Here is a 5,471-nt window from a genome sequence, read left to right on the forward strand (position 1 = left end):
TCTGCGGCCCCCGCAGCTCCACAAGGTCGCCAGGGGCTGCTGCCGTCACAGTGCCTGTGGCTGGGCCCCCTCGGCGCCCCCGGAGGGCGGCTTCCCCGTCCAGACTCCCCTCTCCTGGCCAGGAAATACTGCGCTTTACTGCTGTTTCCCGGGTCACGGGCCTCCTGCTGCCCCCGGCCCCAGGTCTTCCTCTGCAGGCCGCCTCCTCACCTTCGGGGCCCCCGGGGCCCCCCTCGGCCCTCCGCCTGCCGGCCCCGTGCTCCCCGAGGACCCAAGGCCCCGAGGCTGCGCCAACGCCCCCCCGACTCCAGAGGCTCCGCGAGACCCCGAGGGGCGACAGGGACACGCCCAGGGGCTCGTCTCGGGAGGGGGTGTCCTCCCTGAGACCACCCTGCAGGCCAGCGACTGTATCCCTTTATTAGAGTGAATTTAATATGGGACATCGGTGAAAGGTCACTAGCCGGGGGAAGAAGCAGCGCAAAGCAGCCCCCAGCACCGAGCCAGGTGCGCCAGGTGCGCCAGGTGCGCCAGGGAGAGGTGGTTGAGAGAAGCCAGAGGCGCCGCAGAGGTGGCCCGAGGCCACGCACAGAGAACACGCGGTGGCCGCTGCGGGGCCCTCAGGAGCTGGGAGACGCCACGGGCTGGCACGCAGGGCTCTGAGGAGACTGAGCCCCCGGAGGTGCTGCTCTCTCGGAAGGGACACACCCGGAAGCAACACAACCGGCTGCCTCTGGGAGGTGCGAGGTGCGAGAACATCCGCACCTCCTTCTGCGGGCCCGGGGACAACCTCCCTGGCTGCGCGGGAGGAAGCGAACCTTGCAAGGCTCCCCCTCCTCCCTCTCTGTCGCCCTCTGGCGGCCCTGCTGCTAGAAGCCGCCGGGAGCCCGCGGGAAACCAAGCAAGGTGGTCAGAATTCAGGCTCACCTGGACCTGTTGATCCTTAGCGTTTCATCATTCGCTTCCAAACCAGCTCCTCTCTCTGTGCCGCCCTCGTGTCCCAGGTAATGGTCTGCCTGTCCATGCTCCAAGCCAGTCAAGTGAGGTCCTCTTGGATGCTGTCTTTTCTCATAGCTAGCTTGTGGCCCCCTAAATTGTATTTTAAAGGTTTTATTTATTTATTCACAGGAGACAACAGAGAGAGAGGCAGAGACACTGGCAGAGGGACAAGTAGGATCCCTGTGGGGAGCTGATACCGGACTTGATCCCAGGACCTGGGATCACGCCCTGTGCCGAAGGCAGACGCTCAACGACTGAGCCACCCAGGTGCCCCCCGTAAATTGTGCTTTGAAGTTGTTCTTTCCTTTTTGTTCCCAGTGCTTTGCACTCAGGTCGACCATTGTCATCATCAAACTAAGCAACAACTGCAGTGGCCTCCTTCCTGGCCTCTTTGACTTGTTTCTTCTTCCCTCCAAGCCATCCACGCCCTAGGCCAAGTGATCTTCCAAAAAATTAATCTGCTATATGGCTCCACTGTTGTGCCCTCATCCAGGGCTCTTCCTTGTGACATAAGAAGGCGTGAGCACCCAGGAATGGCATTCTGAGTGTTCTCATCACCTTGCCTCTATTGCCCCCCCTTGTCTGCCTTACACCTTCACGTCACCCATGCAGAACCACAGGTGGTCTCCCTCCACCATCAGTGGCCCTCTGAAATGCCTACCTGCCATCCCATGTCCTGGCTGGCTGTTAACTCCTCCTCAGGTCCTTAAAACCAGTTGCCAGTGCTTTTTCTGAGAAGTCAGCCCTGATCTACCCAGGGTGAGTTAATCATTTACCCCCTTGTGCCCCTACCATGCCCTGTCTCTATAATATTATTTACGACACTGAATTGCATATTTGAATTTGTAAATCTGTCTTCCAATATGAATTAAGATTAGATTTAGCAGCAAGTGGCAGGAAACCCCAAACTGCAGTGGCATAAACCGTGTAGGTGTTCATTTCTGAGTCACGTGTAAGTCATCAGGCAGAGTCCCAGGCTGGCATGACTGCCAGATGCTTCTACCTGGTTGACCCACCTCCCTTAATGTACAGTTTCCATTCCTGGTCCAAATAGCCAGCTAATCCAGCTCAGCCCATTGGGTTTACGTTCCAGCCAGCAGGGAGGAGGCAAAGAAGGGTGAAGGACACACCTTCCCAGACCACAAACTTCTGAGAAGAGGACTGTATTAACTTCCCAGGGGGATCCCTGGGTGGCACAGCGGTTTGGCGCCTGCCTTTGGCCCAGGGCGCGATCCTGGAGACCTGGGATCGAGTCCCACATCGGGCTCCCGGTACATGGAGCCTGCTTCTCCCTCGGCCTATGTCTCTGCCTCTCTCTCTCTCTCTCTCTCTCTCTCTCTGTGACTATCATAAATGAATTAAAAAAAAAAAAAAAAAAAAACTTCCCAGGGCTGCCGTAACAAATCACCACGCACCTAAAACAACAAAGTTTATTCTCTTATAGTTCTGGAGGCCAGATTTCTGAAGTCAAGGTGTTGGCAGGGCCAGGCTCCTTCTGAAGGCTCTAGGAAAGGATCTGCTCCATGCTTTTTTCATCGGCTCTGGTGGTTGCTAACAATTCTTGTCATTCCTTGGTGTATAGACACATCACTCCAGTCTCTGCCCCCATCTTCACAGGGGATTTACTCCATGTCCGTGTCTCTTCACCTGCCCTTCTTATAAAGACACCAGTCGTTGGGTTTAGGGTCCTCCCAGAGTATGACCTGCTCTCAACTAATTATATCTGCAAAGACCTTATGTCCAGGTAAGGTCATATTTTGAGACTCTGGGTGGACATGAATTTTGGGGGACACTATTCATCCCAGTAGAAATGTGTTGACCTCTTCATCTTGCTCATATAAGACCCAGTGTCTGGCACATAGTAGGAGCTGAACAAAAAGTTTTCAGAATTGAATGCAACTGATTATTGGCTTCCAGTGTGTTTGGCTACGGTTCTCTTCAATTAACATTCACTGAGTTTCCTTTTCACAGGGCTGGTTAATCATTTTGTGACATTTTCTCATGAAAAATTAGAACCAAATCAGTGTGGGATGACTTCCTGGTGATATTCACACTCATTTAAAATTCATCTTTTTTTTTCAAAATAAGATATGGACATAGTTTAAAAGTGAAATAATGCTTTAAAGAATCAGAAGAATTTATGGCAACACAGAGCAATTTCCTTCCCATACCTCAGTCCTGTTTCCCGGATACAACTCCTCTTCCCTCTCCTGGCTGCGTCTTGCGGTGCTTGACTCCATGTTTCTAAGTAACCTATGTATTTTATCAATTTCAGGCATTGCAACGCCTGTCAGCGCCTGACCCCTGTTCCTTGGGCCTTCCCTCTTCAGTGCAGATGGCCCGCTTCTACTTGCCAATATCTGCATCTCTTTGCCTGAAGACTTTTCAGAGACCTCTCCACCTGTGCTTGGGGCAGGCCAGAAGTGCCAAGGAATTAGCCTAGAGGTGGCTGCCAACCTGATGGGACTTGGCGTACAATTCCCTTGCTCTGGCACGCTGCTAGACTAACCCTAGGCATGTGCTACACTATTCCCCAGACTTTCTCTGCCCAATTAAGATCTAGTTGCCCCAGGTAGCTTCGGATTGGTCATGAACCCTTATTGCTGGCCTCTCTCCTCTTCACTCCTCTGTGGTGTTTTATGTACCTCCCAAGTGAACTTTTTTTAAAAAAACAAAAAAATCTATACCACTGGGATGCCTGGGTGGCTCAGTGGTTGAGTATCTGCCTTCAGCTCAGGGTGTGATCCTGGGGTCCTGGGGTCGAGTCCTGCATTGGGTCCCTGCATGGAGCCTGCTTCTCCCTCTGTCTGTGTCTCTGCCTCTCTCTGTGTCTCTCATGAATAAATAAATAAAATATCTTTTTAAAAATGTATATGCTATTTTTTATTGTGATAAAATAGACATAGCATAAAATTTATTATTTTCATGAGTTTTAAGTGTATATTTCAGCAGCATTAAGTACATCACATTGTTGTGCAACCATTACCACTACCCATCTGCAGGATTTTTCACCATCTCAAACTGAAATTCTGTGCCTACTAATGAAAAACTCCTGTATGAGTCCTGGGCTAGACCATGGCATTGAAATGTGTGCTCTACCATGTATGAGCTGTGTGTCCTTGGACAAGTCACATCCTCTCTGTGTCTCAGGATCGTGTGTGAAATGGGATTGTAATAATATTTACCTTAGAGGTAACTAAGATAATGCCTGCAAAATACTTTGCTGTTTTGAGTACAGAGTAAGGACTTAGCAAGTTGGAGCAATTGTTATCATTAATGCATTTAATGCATTAATGTATGTCTCAGAGATAAGAGATAAGAATGTCTCTGCAAGTATTATCATTATTACATCTGAATTTAGACCAATTATTGCAAGAAAAAGTCCCTAACGCCTTTAACAAAGCAAGCTACTCATTAAATTATTTATTTATGATTATTTAATATTTGGTTTTTTTCTTTAATATTTGTTCTTTGTCATTAATTTACTTAGTTATTTATGAAGCACCTAGTACATAGCCAACACGACATAACTAAGCCCTGCAGGAACACATGGAGGTGCAGCCTCTTGTCTGTAGGGAGCTCACAGTTCAGCCGGGGAGAAGAGTTACAGAACAGCTCTATAGGGAGTCACGAGTTAATGGCGGAAATGAAACAAGTGAGCAAGGAGCTGTGGGGTTAGATTAGGGAAAGCTTGGCTTCGTGGAAGATGTGGAATCGGTCTGGGCTTGGAGCAAGAGGCAGTTCCAGATGCCAAGGAAGGAAGGGGTCCCCAGGTGGCAGAAGCAGCTGGAGTCCCCCGGGGCAGGAGGAGAGACTTCGGGTTGGCACATCCTGGTGAGAAGAGGGTGGGGAGGTGTGGGTAAATTTGGATGGGTGAGGTGTAGTCTGACTGTGAATGGCTTAGAAGGTGAGGCGACAAGAGGGCAGGTCATGCGGCAGGATTCTCGTGCAGGACGGTGGCCGCGCGGCCTTAGAGCAGCAGGGCCCTGGTGCTTTACTCCGGTCTCCACCCACCCTAAGGAGAATGAGAACTCAAGGAGGGAAGTTTCCAAACTCGCCTGAAAAGCTGAGTGATGGGATGGATGAAAAATTGATGTGAGGCATAAATATTGCAGGAGCGAATGTGCCAGATACACTTAAGGATAAAGCTAAGGGAGAAACTTCCTGCTGTAGAGAGAACTAGCTCCTGCCTGTGGGAAGAGAGGGGGGCAGGGGTGGGATTCCCGCGGGGGGCTCCCTGGTGCCCCGGCCAGGCTTGGGGGCTCCCAGATCCTCGGCTCAGTGAAGCTCCGATGTAAGGTGATTGCAAGTGTCCCCTTGGTGGGGGTGGGGGTGTGGTGGAGTGGGGACAGGCGCCACCTCTCTCAGCCTCCAGGCTGCTGCTCTGGGGTTTCTTCTAGCTCCTGCTAAGGGAAATGCAAATCTGGCCTTAGGAAAGCTGCAGTCTCTCTAAACTTGCAGGTACTTGAAGACAC

The 5,471-nt window shown here is 51.0% G+C and overlaps 1 long non-coding RNA gene across 1 annotated transcript; it reads left to right on the top strand.

Annotated features, from left to right (window-relative positions):
* Positions 1–72: 72 nt before the first annotated feature.
* On the top strand, positions 73–3,826 carry LOC112664580 (uncharacterized). The gene is made up of 3 exons (XR_003139829.3): positions 73–1,001; positions 1,126–2,740; positions 3,272–3,826. It is a non-coding gene; the product is annotated as an uncharacterized LOC112664580 (long non-coding RNA).
* Positions 3,827–5,471: the final 1,645 nt, after the last annotated feature.

This window comes from Canis lupus, chromosome 16 (genome assembly GCF_003254725.2).
Source record: "Canis lupus dingo isolate Sandy chromosome 16, ASM325472v2, whole genome shotgun sequence".
Classification (NCBI taxonomy): Eukaryota; Metazoa; Chordata; class Mammalia; order Carnivora; family Canidae; genus Canis; species Canis lupus.